Source organism: Anopheles arabiensis, chromosome 3 (assembly GCF_016920715.1).
Source record: "Anopheles arabiensis isolate DONGOLA chromosome 3, AaraD3, whole genome shotgun sequence".
NCBI lineage: Eukaryota > Metazoa > Arthropoda > Insecta > Diptera > Culicidae > Anopheles > Anopheles arabiensis.
The window spans coordinates 22995780-23011707 of record NC_053518.1 but is presented as its reverse complement, the minus strand read 5'-3'; the positions used below and the strand labels follow the sequence as shown (position 1 = coordinate 23011707).

At 42.9% G+C, this 15928-nt stretch overlaps 1 protein-coding gene across 5 annotated transcripts in view; it reads left to right on the top strand.

Annotated features, from left to right (window-relative positions):
- Positions 1-15145: 15145 nt before the first annotated feature.
- The window catches only part of LOC120903607 (mucin-2), a 54613-nt gene continuing 53830 nt past the window's right edge, over positions 15146-15928 (top strand). Inside the window, exon 1 of one of the 5 annotated variants that reach the window (XM_040313132.1) lies at positions 15146-15224. The gene's annotated coding sequence lies outside the window, so the exon portion shown is untranslated. Of the gene's footprint in view, positions 15291-15357; positions 15643-15765; positions 15863-15928 lie in introns of those variants that run through there. The other 4 variants (XM_040313133.1, XM_040313135.1, XM_040313136.1 and 1 more) reach the window with 4 other exon arrangements.

The following is a 15928-nucleotide window of genomic DNA, read 5'->3' as shown; positions in this document are numbered from 1 at the left end:
AAATAATTAAATGATTTTTTAAGGAAATTCAGGTAAAAAATAAAAATAAAAACCATATTGCATACCTTTAGGCGTATAGCTGGGTTCCTCGCTTAGTTCCGTTTGTTTGACTTTGAAATTTGAATAACAGTTGATGAATCCCTGACCTTACATGCATTTTGGAAACTGTTTTAAAATCTTCCATCCTACAAATAGAAAATAAATTATTCTAACTCAACTGAAACAGGTGCTGAGCTTCAATACTTTGCTGGCATATGACCGACTGACGATAACCGTTTTGCATCGACAGAACTTGAAAGAAACCTACTTCACATAAACTGCTCTATTTGATGCGTAAATTTTAGTTTTTTTCACACTGATTGTGCTCAAGTATTAGCTAATTCGGGGGTACGCGGACTAGTATGTGGTGCTCTGCTCTGCTGCAAGCTGGTAGCATACCTGTGTTGGTTAGCGTGTGTAGCAAACAAATGGTACGCTGTAACAGTAGACGTTAGTCTGTATCTAGATCATAGCAGTTTTCTTATCCGTCTTTTTTTTTTTGCGAAAAGCAAACGGAAAATATTGCACAACTGTTCCATCCAACATCTCCGTAATAATTGGCAGGTTGGGCAAAGCTAAAAGCAAGTCGGTAAAATAACGTAACCCATAACAAATCGGTAAAACATCCTTGTTTTCACTATCAACAGCCGTTTACGACATAAAATTCACTGGTAATTATTGGTATTTTGATAATAAAACACTTTCTGTTTATATATAAATATCTGTACCAATATACATATACAATCTTCAGTATCAAACAAGAGCAAACAAAGTAAATAGTTTGAAATCAAATGAATACTGTTGTATTTTTAAATTCTTTGCAGGTTATTTGTTGACCTATTTACTTGCATTTTTATAACAGCTGTCATATATTGCTTAAAGTTTTTAGTTCGAAAAACATATCGCAAGTGTTGAATTATGCAAATAACGAGGCCTTCACGATTCTAGTCAATTTTTTGTATGGAGTTTGACAGTTGAAGGCTGAAATCATGTCAACACTCCATACCAAGGTGGATTTAAAAATATCAGGTGGTGTACTCTAGTGCATTTTGACAATTCGTCACTTGACGTAAGGTCCCCAGGATTCAAACTTTGTTTACATTAATTAAATTTGTTCATATAATTTATCTACCCCATTTTTTCGAATAAATATTCTTTAAAAATATATTTTGGACTTTGTGAGTTCTTATTTAACATTGAAACATACATTAAAGTGTGTTATTTTGTGTTATTCTGTGAATTTATTCTAGAATTCTTTGTGTTTTCGACATTTTTGATGATAAAAATTAAGAAATCATTATTTTTTTTCAATTTTTACCTTAATTCCTCATTATCTACGAGCCGCATGGACAATTTACTTGAGATTAGAACTCATGCTAGCATTATTTTAAATTTCGTGCATAAACAAATCATCAAATCTTTTGTTAATATATTACGTTTTTTCGATAAAATCAATAGACACACAAAAATACACATAATAACAAAGAAATCTGTTATATTTGCTAAGCTTTGTGTGCGGAAACCAATGGTCAACGGTTCTAAAATGACGTAAAGTCCCTCAACTATGGCGACCCCCCAAAGGCCCTAATCCACCACCTGATATTTTTAATCCACCTTGACTCCATACAAAACCACAACCAAAACTTGCCTGCAATTTTCAGTCTAGATTATTCTAGCCTCAAAGCTAGAATTAGATTCGAGTACCTGCTCGAAAAATGGCAAAACAAGGTGGTGTTTACATTTATCCCAAGGTGCATTAAAGAGATCTGGTGATGGAATCCAGAATCAAAGTGTATCTAGTCCAGGTGATCTTTTTATAACCAAAATTGAATATCACTTTTTGACAGGATGGGTGAACATTGTTGTTCAAATATGCTCTCTGGAGGCTTGAAGAATACAAAAAAAAAAACTCTTAAAATCTTCATTCAGAAGCAGAAGCGATAAAAATCAGCCTTCTAAATTCATATACCTTGGGATAAGCCCACCTGTATATTATACTCACTTAGATAACTGCTCGAAAACTGCTATACAATGCAAACAGCTCACAGGCTGAAATTTCAGCCTACGAGCTTAAAACGGAAAGAACTCCAACATTTTAAAATGACTCGATAAACAGTGTTTTGTAATCATAATTTACCCTGATTTGCTAATGTTTATGTTTAATGTTAATAATGGCAATATTGAAAATAAATCTCAGTTCTCTGATTCATATGAATAAAAAAATATTAAAATTACCATATTATTAAAAATTTCATATTATTAAAAAATATTTGCATACCACTTTTAACTAAGACTTTTTTTCCATCCCCAATGCATCCCATGCATCCCAATTTCTCACCTGTTTAAATTCCGTTATTGACACGTGACATTTTGAAATGCCAAGTAAGTCATACCACACTACTACGCACTACCAGATGAATGTTGCAACAGCGCAATGCAGTTGCCTACTTCTAGAACGCGGGGCCAAAACAAACGATACCGTTCCAGGGTGGGAAGGGTTCTGCGAATGGTGTAAAACACGCAGCGCAAAAGGAAGCATAAATCAAGGGCAGCATCAACACAGACGAGCGCCATGCAATCGTAATCCCGATCTTATTGTGTTTGCGAGGAACAAGTTTTTTTTTTAATTCAGCCCGCTCCAGCCAACGAGAATTGGAGCATCCGTAATCTCCCAAAAGCTACCATCTTGCTGGGTGAGGGTTGTTGTTTTTTTTACATCCCCTGGAAGATATGGGTGGCTTCCTCATTCCTCCACTCATCCCCAGAACCGGGAACAACTGGTACCGGTGGGTGTTTGTGTGTGTGTGCAATCATTCTACATCAGATAACAGTGCACAACAATGGTATATTGCTAAGAGTTATGGGAATAAATTAAGTCACGCTCGGACATTACGCCCCGCGCTAACCGGGTGGTGCGCGCTCACGGTTTGCGTATACGCGCGAACCGAGGGTAATTTCAAACCAAGGGACGACAGTTTTCGGATGAAACTGAGATGATTTTTCACGATAACGCGAATGAAACCGGCATCCCATCCATCGCATCATCGGCCAATCGGGGTTGAGGGAAGGCGGTGAGGGTGGTTACTAACGATAGCTATTTTGAAGCGGACCTGCGGCGACTCTGGACGTCATCAGGCTGGGGAAAAATAACGGAAGATGAATGATTACTTTGGCTGAAGAAATGAGGTCAGTATTATGCAGCGAAACGTGCTGTCTCGCCGCATGAAAAGCGATAGTGCAGGAGAGTGTAATTATTAAACGCTCAAGCGTTGGTAGTGAGGAACTTATAGAGCCTCTGTATGTCGTCTTAGTAAGTGATTGAAGAATTTGAAAATGTTACCATTTTCCATTTCGAAACGATTGACTGTTGTGTGAATGTGTGGTTCGAAATGGTTACATTGTGGTGCTTCGACCAGACTGTGGCATTCTAGGGACTGCCCTGTCTAAAAATAGTTGTTCGTCATGTAAGATTAAATTCCCGAGAAGCTTACACCATTCGTTTGTCGGACCGAATGCACAAAACCGGTCACTGGGGAAAACTGGGAATTTTCCAAGCAAGCAAGTGACATTTTTGTCGAAGCATGTTGCATATTTGTCTTGGATTTTGCATTCTGGTTCTGAGGAAGCGTTGTTTTTACCATGAAATCGTGTTTGAAGTCGTATTGCAATATTGCACTATCCAGCAGCGTGTCATTCTTCCCAGAACGCATTGTAAATGTACGCAAAGAATAGCTCGGAGTGTGTGTTAAGGGATATTACAATTTCCCAGTAGCTTGGCAAAGTTGTATCCTTCATTGTGTTTCTGTATCTTCACCATATCGTCACCAACATCACGCTTATCGTTTGGTTTAATCATTACAGCAATCGCGAGCAAAGCGTGCATATGCTCCATCTAAGCGTAAACAGGTGAGGCGTAAAATGCGTTCAATGCTGCGGCCACCGGAAGCCACACGGGACGTGGTTGCGTGCGTCAGCGGAATAAGAGTTTCCGTGCCAGACGGCTCTATCCTCACTTGATCATCCTTGCACAAGCGCCAACCAGGACCAGGATGGTGTCAATGAGGCTAGACTCTTGAAAGTGAGAACGCACACTCGCACACGAACTCGGTCGCACCCAGTACACATATTCGCGGGCGGTTCTGCTTCCTGTCTGCTTAAAAGCTGACTCATTCAAGTTACACACTCCGCTGAATGCACTCCGCTCGGTTTGACTTAACTTGGGCAGGGACTTCACACACACTCGCACAGACACACACCTCCTACAAAGCAACACTGGAAAAGCTACCCTGCATCTCAGACACGCCCGCCAGCTCACGGCGGGGGCTCGGGGAGGTAGCTTTTGTTTTACCGATTCCTTTGTGACGGAATTGTTCACAGTTAGGTGGGGGAGTGTGAGCGCATCGTAAGAAAGTGGGCGCATGTGGTGCAGCGCACTCCGTGGAGTCCATAGAGAAACCATCGCACACTCGGTTGATTCTTTGCGTTCTTATGCGCTACACACGGGACATGGGTGTTGTTCTGGCACCGTGGGCATGATGTGGCAACAAACGCCCGGCGATGATGAAATCGGAGACGCGATACCAGAGCTTAATCACTTACGTACCATCAGCATCTCCGGGGTGGCGGGGTTTGGTAGAGATGTGCCGGCATGATACCGCGCGCGTAAGAGAGGACGTGATCTATCGCTAGTTACTTCCGGCAAATTGTCGGTCGATTTCTTCACCCACTGCCGGTGGCGTTGAACTTGGGTTGCAAACGGTTGTAAAGTGGCATCTTTAGAGCAACTGCATGTGTGAGTGTGTGTGGGTGAGTGTTTTTTCCTCAGACTTTTGAGTGTTTTCAGTGTAAGACTTTTGCAATGCCATGACGTTGAAGTACAGTAATCGTGGATGTGAGTTCAATATGATAACATTTGTTTCAAACACACTCTCAGCTTTCTATCACCATTTGAGCATGGGAACAGAAGGAAGTATGGCAATGCTACGGAACTCTTATCAAATATTATAATTAGTGAACATCACACACTTGACGAAACTGATGATTAAACTCGCTAGAAAAACAAGAAAGGCACCTGTTTAAAAATAAAATGGACTAAAAAGTAAATATATCTTATAAATACATAAATAATTCATCAGAATGCTAATATTTGAGATTGTTAAGTTCGATAGCAAATATCGTAGTTTGTTATTGTCGTATTGATCAGCCACTTTCCCAATCTCGATCGAAGGGGAACGATAGTTGAAGTTGCCTAGATACAATGGTTACTTTAATTGATTTCATGTTTAAAAAAACATCCAAGTACAACACATTTTTTTTCTTTTTACAATTGCGATCTTTCCCCAATTCGATCGAGTTTGGGAAAGTGGCTATATAGTTTCGATGTTACGGAGAAATTCTTTATATAAGTTTAATGTTCTCATAAAGGATCCACATTATCGATCGTGTAAAGAAACTATTAATTAAAAAAAGGAAATGAAAATCAAGACACACAGAAATAAATTTCTAGCTTTAGAGCGTAATGATTTAAATTGTCAGCTATTTATTACAAAAGCCAGGAAAGAAAATAATCGAAAAAAAATCTCATCAACAATTGAAACGATAAAAGACCATGATCGCGCAAATCCCTACGTTGTGTTATATTTTTATGAAAACCAGAACACGCTTTCACAATTTTACAAAACTTTATTATAACGCGCGCTGTCGACAGCCGTTTCTCCTTCGTGGTCGGTTACAAGATGAATATCATTATGGCAGCTTATTCCCGCGATCTAATTCCCTACCAATACACACAAAAACAGCACCTGTCAATCGTTTCGTTTATCGGTGAAACGCATATGCAAAAACGCAAGTGAAATTTTTCTCACTCGGAACTATGGGCATTTAAAAACATGAAACGTAAACAGACCATAAAGGAGTTAATGGCAATGTTTGTACATAAACAACATTTAAAAGTTCTAATTTTCCTAGAATTTTCCATAATGAATTAAAGAATTGAGATTAAATTAAGAAATGCTAGCCAGTGCCAACTTGTTTATAAACTGGCAACTTTTGTTAATTTTTTTTTTACATTTATAGCAACTAAGAAAACTGTTCCTATGGTATAACATATGAATGGCGACAAAAAAACTACAAAGTTTATCACGATTTACAGAGTTTACCTAGCCCATCCGGCATCGTAACAACGGTAAAGGTCGCCGTAAATACTTAAAATATTTTTTGGGCGCAAATTTCTTGGTCTCTATAATCTTGATCGCAAAATTCTTGGTCGCAAAAGTCTTGGTCGCAAAAGTCTTGGTTGCAAAATTCTTGGTTACAAAATTCTTGCTGAAAAACGGATTGGTTCGCGTGATGTTTTGTGTTCCTCTGGCAATTTATTCATTATTTTCCATAAATTTTAGGATAATGTCCACAATTTATTGGTTTCATTTCTTTCATGCCTATACTTTTTATCAATTTACGTTATAAGCAAATGACACGGTTTCTCAGGCCAGCACAACATTGTAACACTGTTTTTCAAACACGGTAAACGATTGGTAACATGGTACATAAAATTCGAGCCCGTTAACCCTTTTCAAAATTGTAACACTAGATTTTGTTCCCCGTGAAATGTTGAATCTGGAAAATGTATGTTGACTGTACTGTCAGAGGACCTGTTACATCTATCTTTGCTAATGAGACCACCAGAAGGCAGTGAGGGTTTGAAACGAAATTGTTTGATAGCAAATAACGTGTTAACTAGATTTTATTTCGATAGCTTCGCAGCGCCGGGCAAACCAGGGTTGGCCCTGTAGCCTCATTTTCGTTTATAATTCACTTTTTATTACCCAAATATAGTCTAATTTACGCTACCCGTACTATCGAGTATCACGCGGAAACACACAGCTCCTCATGCAGATCCATAATTCCATTCATTAGTCAAGCGGCGGATAGTTATTAAAAATTACTACAAATTACAGCGATTCGCCAAAACGCTCACTGTTAATGGGAAATTGATCCAACCGATTTGCACCTGCACACACCGCTCCCGTGTGCCTATGTGTGTATATGTGTTCGGGGGCTGGCGTCATTTCCGCTGTTGCACTTTTCCCGCCAGCACCGGTGTGTGGGTAAGTTTGTGGTGCTGAAACCGATATATCGTGGCGCGGTAGTCTCCAGCCGCGGCCCGGCATTGCCATCCCACCGGGAGTTTTCACCACATGCGGAAAATTGCGTCGGTCGATGGGTGTGTGCGCGGGTGAGCGCTCGCTGTATGTTTCTACCGCGCGTTAGTTGTGGATAGTTACCGCATAATAAAGTTCTCCCAAATCAGTGCCAGTGGCTGGGTACAATCCGCTGCCGGGAGAAAGAGAGAGAAACAGAGTGTGTGTGTATGTCACTATGGGGAAGGAAACATTACGCCCGTACACTGATTGCAAGCGGTTCGCCGGTAGGGTGTGTGTACAGTGGTGGATAGGTGCAAGTTCCCGGATGGCTTTGCACCATACCCATGTGCAACAGGAGCAATGGCACCGTCACCGAGGCGATACCCAAGGCGCGCGATTCTCGACGCAAACGCAGAACGACCGCGACAAAACCGTGCGGTTCACGTACATCTCGATGACGGTTGTGAATGCAGCGAACCGCAACGCTGCGAAGCCATGGCCGTCGGCTTGGTCGTCGGCTGAGCCGCACACTCCACCATGGCAACGGTTGGGCAACGCGCGGGCTACAACGATGCTGAAGGCAGTTCCAACGGTACTCATAATTTGTTCCCTGTTCATTATGTTATTTATTTTCGCTTCGGCTTTTCCGCCGCAGAAGGCACACTGCTCCTTCCTCGGTGTGCACAGGCTTCGATTGGACGTGCACTACAAACGCGATCGCTCGCTGTGGTCACCGGGACCAAGCACCGGGACAGAGGCCGTCCCGAGATCGACGAAACCTCATCCATCGTAGATGTTTGTGTGTGTGTAAGTATGTGCGGTGATGGCAAACTTGCACAATGCCGCACGAATCCGTAGCGTTGCAGAGAGTGTGCGGATTCTTGGGGTTTCCTCGTGATGCAAAGGAGATTTATGGCCGTTTGCTGGTATCCGAGGGGTTGTGGTACAAGTTTTTGAAAAGCGCTTGAAATCGCTGCTGCTAAAGCACGGCGGAAAAGCTATGCGCGGGTGGCAAAACATGGCACAAATGCAGTCGCAGATGAGATGATAAATCAATAGTTTGTTATCTAGATTGGGTGTTGATGTTTAGAGGTTCGCTCGCTAAGGTTAATGTAAGACTATTTCATAAAGATATTTAACGCTTTTTTATATTTTACTAAAAAGCATTTGTCGAAATAACTTTACACTTTCAGTATCGATAATGGTAGATGATATAAAATACTGTAATTGTTTTTTTATACATTTTGAAGATAGAAGTTTCCAACATATAAACAAAGTTTAGTTAGCTATTAAACAAGGTTTAAACTCAATAATGGTACTCACCTCATCGTTCATACAAAGTACATAGCTTCATGCAAAACATCATGTAAATAATTCAAATATTTTAAAACGCTTACACTGTTGCCATTTTTATCGATTCTGGTCAAGTCTTTGAGCTGGTTGGTGGAAAATGTTTGCAAACTGTGATACATTTTAAGCTGTCCAACGCTTCCAAATACGAACCGAAAATGATATTGGAGTAATGTTTTCATCGGCATTCGCAGTGGAATTGTAGTTGGGTTTCTGATTGATCCAAGTTTGACGTTTAAGCGATTTTTATCTTGGCCTTTGTCTTGGTCTTGGCCTGCCACAGGTTATCCTGACGGACGCATCCACGCCACCTCAATTAGAGCCTACCACGCCTCCTCTGTCCTTGAGGACGGCGTTAAAAGACTTTACGGAATGGATCATCTGAACGGAATGGGAGCTTGATACGCTGCACGACAGTGAGGTCGCCATACATCTCGTATAGCTCGTCATAATAACGGCTCCTCCATTGTCCTTACACACATACGGGGCCAAGTATCCTTCTGAGCATCATCTTTTCGAACGCGGCTAAGCAGGATTCGATTTGGACAATGTCCATGTCTCAGAGGCGTATGTGAGTACTGGTACTATAAAGGTACTATATAGTCCCATCTTCGTCCGTCGCAACAGGTTCTTGGAGGTTAACTGCATTCTCAGGCTGTACAATGACCGATTGACAGCCAGCATCCTTGAGCGCAATTCAATTGTCGATGTGAGATGCTATTGTCGTTGCTGACCTTTGACCCGAGATAGGTGAATTCTAGGAGGACTTCAAAAGTGCGTTCACCTATCTGTACGTCACGCCTACATAGATTTGCATCTGCTCTTTGTAGGGCCGCTTATGTTGCCACCATCAGTTTGGTTTTTGTTTCGTTTATCTGCAATCTGTAAAAATACCTTAATTTGCGCCGTTATTGTTCAGTAAAAAGATTAAAAAGTGTACAAAATTTGATGCTTTAATTTTTTTGGAAAATATTGGTTACAAAAACTTTTTATCCTTTTGGCATACCTCGACCCATTTTCCAAGGCACCTTACGAGCAACAATTTTATCATACAAAGAGCAACATTGTTGAGCCATAAATGGGCTGCTGATGTGCGTTTTCACCACGGTCGCCATTATTGCCGCCATGTTGACACTCATTGAAACGCACTATCAAACTGTTTTGCTATCTTTTCCACATTTCCTCCCTCCATATTGCAACACTGACACGGTGCCAAATACCTTCACCAGTCTAGCAACACACACACACTTCAATTTTCATCTTCTTTTTTGTTATATGGCACAGCAAAACGCGTGTTAAGCCCGGTGTCGGTGTTCAATTGTGCCGCGCTGTTTCGGTGAATATTTTGCTGCCGATAGTGGCAGCAACTCGATGCACCACAAGCGTTTCGCACTATCGAACGACAATAATGGTTAATGTGCACCAACCTCAGACCAACAAACATGATGGGGTGGAGCGAAAGGGGGAGTGTGGAAAAGGGACGGGGGCAAACGCTAATGGGCACCCCCGTTGCTTGCGGTCGAGTCCTGCATCCGTGTTCCGACCGACCAACCGACCGTTGTTGTTGATAATGATGTCAGGCATGCTGCCACCGGCTTGTCATGTGAGCCGTGGTAACCTTACCGTTGCCGTAACGCAAACGCACACGCGGGCTTGACCTCACCTGGTGTAAGAAGCCTTTCGGAGTTTGCACTCACAAAAAAGGCTACCTTCGCCCAGTGGAGCCAGTGCGCCCGTGTGGACCAGCCCGGCAGCAAGCCCGTAGCTTCTCCGGTATTTATGATGATGGCTTACCCGTTGGTCGCCTTTTTTATTGCCTTACTTCAATGGAGCTATGGGCCATTAGTGAGCAAACTGCAACATTATTCACGTTTGTGTTTGTGTGTGTGTGCTGTCCTTACCCATTCCTGCCCCGGCATACACACCCCTCCCGAACGCGAAAGGACTCCCGGCGGCGATGGACGATCCTTTCGGGCGATGTTATAGAATTCCATTTCGTCGCTGTGTCCATTTCGCCTCCCGTGCGGAGAACGGATAAACCCCCGGGCGGGGTTGATGGGCAACCGCAGCCTACCCTCGGTTCCTTGGCGGTTCCGCGCTAGTTTACAGCGGACGATCCATGTTTGTAGCACTCGTCGCGGTTACTACAGAGAGCAGGGAAAAAAAAATGCCAGCGACTACTGCTACTAGCCCTGTCATTGGATTGCCACGGACCGACCGACCAACCGACCTTGGTGAGTTCGCTATCGGCTACCGCCACAGTGCACGGGCAGATGTCGGAATGATTTCTTTTTAGATCGGATTACGGGCTTCATAAAATTTGCAAAATTGTCAACCTGTCTCCGGTTGTGCCGGTGATGTGTTCCGTTTCCGCTCTGCATGTAGTTGTGTGCCTTTATGTGTGTGTGTGTGTGTGTGAGACTGGGTAAGTTCCCAGAAAACTGGCACCATGCTGGTGGACGGCAGTGCATCAGCACTCGGGAAAGGATGGTGAATTTTTCCTGTACCATTTTTACAGTGCACTGCGTCCCCCGCCTTACCTGGGCTGTACGGGTGTACGTGCCCTCTGAAACGCGCTCCGGATGCTTTAGTACTGGTGGATAGATTCGCTTTCCCATTTTTTGCATTACCTGATGCATCATTCAACCGCAGCTGCGCCACGACTAACAGAGACAGGTCGGAAAAATCTGTCGCGGTGGTCATAATTGCTGGGCAGAAGGGAACAAAAAACAAAAAACAGCATTCTTACCGTTCCACGGCGGGCATCAGCGGTGCTGTTTGCATTGTGTGTGATAATAGTTGCAATAGAACTTTTCACATTTCCACTAAGGGAGAGTGTGGTTGAAGGCGATTGTTTTAAGCTGTTTTTTCGAGACCGTTTGTTCTTGTTCTTCTGTTTCATTCATACTTTCACTCCCTGGCGCTAGTTATAATATGCATTTTGATTTGTCATCATGAATGGGAGCGTTGGTGAGGATGAAAAATTGATGCCCAGTCAAATGAGATTTGGTGGCGTCATCATCATTACGGTTGGTGGTTACGTTAGGGTACAAGCTTATTATTGTATTTTCCATTCTTTTGGGGGCTAATTTCATTTCTATCAAAAGCAAACACAAAGTATGAAGAGTGTCGAGCGGAAACCAGTGTTTGCAGATGGGTTGTTGTAGTACAATTGTTCTAGCAATGTCCATAACGTTTGCATTTTTATTCGTGTTTGTTCAGAGTCACTCAGTTTGAACTTGTAGTTGACTATTACCACGAAGCGGTTACATCAGTTTTTATCTCAATACCCCGATTTTTGTCTGAGAGGCAATTATCTCTGCCTCTGGTAAAATCATTGCAAAATTAATTAGCTAGTAGCACTGATACCTTATCCATTTTAAAAGATACAGTAAGTATCGAATTAATCTAAGTAAAGTATTGAATTAAATCTGAGTAATTGTTAATTTATGATTTTAAAAATTCCGTTATTTTAATAAATTCACACTGCACTTAAAATGAAATATGGACAAAAGTCCATGTTGGCTCAGACGCGCAATGCGACTATCCAGATTGACATTATAATTGTAATAATTAACCTGCTATTATTGACCAATAATTAAACAAAAACTTTCAGAAACCAACTAAAACATTTTGTCCAGAATAACATAGAACAAAGAATCAAAGTAGGGTACTTAGAGTTTCAATAGAAACAGCATACAGGAGAGTATAAAAGGTTAAGTTTCAGGTACGATATGGTACGAACACGATATGATTCGGACAGCATTTGGAATCCCTGAAAGGATGAAAATCATGATGTAAAAAATGAAATAATGGATGTAGTTTATCATTAACCGAGAAATTGGATGACGTTGAAATAAAACACATAGGAAGAAGTTAGTTTAGTTGGAATTCATAAATATCCATTCGATAATGCACTTATTTGTCGATTAAAACATCTACAATCTTGTTATTTATGCATTTTTTAAAGATGCTTTTCTTTTTATAGTCCCATTTAATTTCATTTTATAAAGATTAACGGTTCAAGGTAGGTTCAAGAAAAACGAATTCATCTTTAGATATTGTGTATGTGTTATTTTAGATCATTTTTTAACGATTCAGTAATATTATGCAGAAGAACCTGACCAAAAAATCATTGTTTTAGTGACAACAATAAGTGACTTTTACGCAACGTTTACAATGCTTTAGAAACAAACATTGAGACATTGTAGGTGTCTTTGGGATAGCTTAAAGGTAACATTAAGCAGCAAAAACTTAACGGATCCTCTTCGCTTTCAGTGTGATCCAATTGTGACCTTAAATAAAGACGGGTTAAAACCCGCTTACACCTTTATAATCAGAATCAAGCCGACGGAATCAGAGTTCAAGGCACTGGTCACAGCAAATTTCCCAGCCCCCTCCACTGCCGCCTTTGCTGAACATGGTTCGCAGCAATGCGAAAGCATGCCCACACACACACACACAATCCCGGGTTCGCCATACGGAAAAGGAATATCAAATCGAAGATTAATGCTAATTGTTTCGCGAGCACACGAAAAGAGTTTGGACTCCAGCGCTCGCCACCGTTTTACCATAATCCCTCGCTGCCAACGTTTCCGTTAAGCACTGGCCTCTAATTACCGCTTCGGGGCTACCGAGAGTGGACTAACCTCTTGGTAGAATCTTTCGGCCAGGCTTCGTTGACCGGGTAAGTGGTATAATGAGGTTTTGCGCATCGACGTGGAAGAACGAAGCTGCAGTGGCAGCAACGTCGCGGTCCAGTTGTCGAGTATCAGTTACGTTCCCAGGAAGATTTACGCTCTTATCATCATTATACAGCCCCCCTTCGTTAACACATGTTTCGCAACGTAGGTCCCATCGTTGGCCGAGCTTCGAAGCACCGTTGCAGTGCGAGCCACGATACTTGTGTAATAATCGAGCATCTGATTAGTTAACAGCGAGCTGTTGGATGGTGCGTTGTTTGTTGTGTAAATAGGATCCGGCTCTGTGAAGATGCAGCACTGTTTTGTTGTCTGCCCAAACAACAGCTGCGTTGCGGGATGGATGTTCGGATGTTCTCAAGTTCAAGATCACACTGCCAACAACCTCTCGGACAGGCGTTGATCTTTCCGTTTTCTCTTGCTCTTTGCTGGTGCTGGTATTTGATGCTAGGCTCGGCCCATGATTTAATTGGCGCAGAAAGAATTCTTACTGGCACGTGTTGACGTTCAGCTTGTTTGATGGTTGGTGGTGTGTGAAATGTGCGCTGTAGCCGACTGTCGCCGTTGCTTGCACGGATGTACGTACGAAGATGCGAAGATCTTCGCATCTTCCTTCTGAATCAAAACTAGTCGCGTTCTACAGCAAGGTTCTAACGTCGGTGTGCAGGGGAAGAAAATCGCCAGAACACGATTTCATGCCCGGATCGATTATTCGCCTTCTCTGTCCCTGTTGCTTTATTTCTTTCGCTCGCGCGTAGATCGGACCGATATCTGGGAATGGTCGTGCCTGTTTTGCTATGGCTATGGCAAGCGAACTGCCGCAGAAGGCGAGTCAACGAACGGACAGAACTCTATGCCCGATTGCTACGTGTGTTGGTAGGCGGAATGAAGGAAAGCTGAATAGAAGTAGATTGGGCTTTGGCTCTATAAATAATCTACTGACAGGAGGTACAATACTCAATATGTATTGAAAAGTCAATCTACAACGTATTCTTCAATACGACATCTGTAGATGCTATAGCTCAAGGGTAAGCATCAATGCGTTGAGGTCGTTATTTAAAGAAATAAACCAAATAATTTGTTGAAGAGAGTATTTGAATGTCTCAATATATCTCCAATACATAAAGAATACATCTCCAACACCGCTGGTACATGCCTAATAAGATGTCATGAATCTTCTGACGATTTACTTGTACGGTGAAGCTTAAAGAGCCAACGCATTTTAATGGAACTACTGCTTACTTCCCCGGTATTTCACAACAACAACAAAGAACAAAACTGAATTTGCTACCAAACCCGATTGCCCGATCCACCGTAACAATTGCGCGAGCCATTGCGCAAAAAAAGTAAAACAAAAAAATGAAGTGCGCCTCACTCTTGGAGTCACCCAATTCTCATGGGCCCGGGCGCGCGCGCTCGCTCAAACGCACGGGTCCCGAAACCGCACGAAAGCCCTCATAAACCTGAAGGCAGAAAATGAGATTCTAGCGGCCGCGGCCTCTCCGGAGCCATCCAAGCCAAGACTTACCAATCGAAACACATACAGCAAGAGCGACACAGACACAGGGAAAATAGAAGAAAACACGCACACAGACCGTGGCCGCGGTCACGATCGACACAGTTAGTTATGCGCGGATGTGGTGCCGAGCGGCGAAGCCTCCCTTGCAGAGGGGAGCATAGTAAAGGGGTTGGCAACCCCGTTGTGGGGAAGGGTTGTGGCTCGAAGACGACGACGCTCGATGGCTCGAACGAATCAAAGCTCCAGGCGAAAGCAGCACCAAAGCGGAATCGCTCGACGAAGAGCAGATGAAAGCAAAGGATGATGGGAGAGAACGGAGAGCATACATCGTTTTTGAGAGTAATAGAAGGGAGAGAAGGAGAAAGAGAGAGAGAGAGAGCTTGCAAGAAGACGATCTTGAACTTGGAAGATCGCTTTTCCGCCACGATCGTGCACCGTCCGCTGGCAGTCCGTTGTGTACCGGTGTCGTCTTTGGTAGGTAGTGCTGGCAGTGTGTACTTGCCCCCGTCTTTACGTCCGGGCGGCCTAACGGTGCATTCGGTTCGTCGATCTTGTCGATTCTTGCTGTGTTCCTTCATTGTGCATGTGTGTGTGTGTGTGTGTGCTTCTTTAGTGCGGTCGTTGTCTTTATCGTTGTGGGCGCAGCGGCATAGCGGCCCTTTGTGAGGCGAAGGGTTGTTTTCGGATTGCACACACAGTGCACAGCGCGACAGAATAATCTTGAAGCAGTTGAACCGCAACCGAACCGTTGTGTTTGTGGCTTTTTTCTCCGTTGCTTGTGGTTGTTGTTGTTGTTGTCTTGTCAGAACTGATCCCATCATTGCGTGTGTAGGAATTGTTTGGGATCTTGCCCCCCATGCCCAAGAAATGCGACCGAAACGGTGCGGCAAAGGTGAGAAAGGTTGTGAAAGTGCATCTGGGTGAAGAAACATTCCACAGCGCCGGAGTGCAAGCACGCGGAAGAAAGTGTGCGAGTGTGTGGCTGTGTGGCTTAAACGATTGCTGAATGAAATGCATTCGAGGCTTGCAGATTGCACACGGCGTCGGAGAGTTCAGTTTGTGGAAAGTTTCGAGTCGCTCATGTCTCGGGAAAATATTCCTCGTGATAATCGGTAAAGTTCACGTTCGGAGGCACAGTGCGCATTCCAGCAAAATTAGCAGTTGGCGTTTTTTTGAAG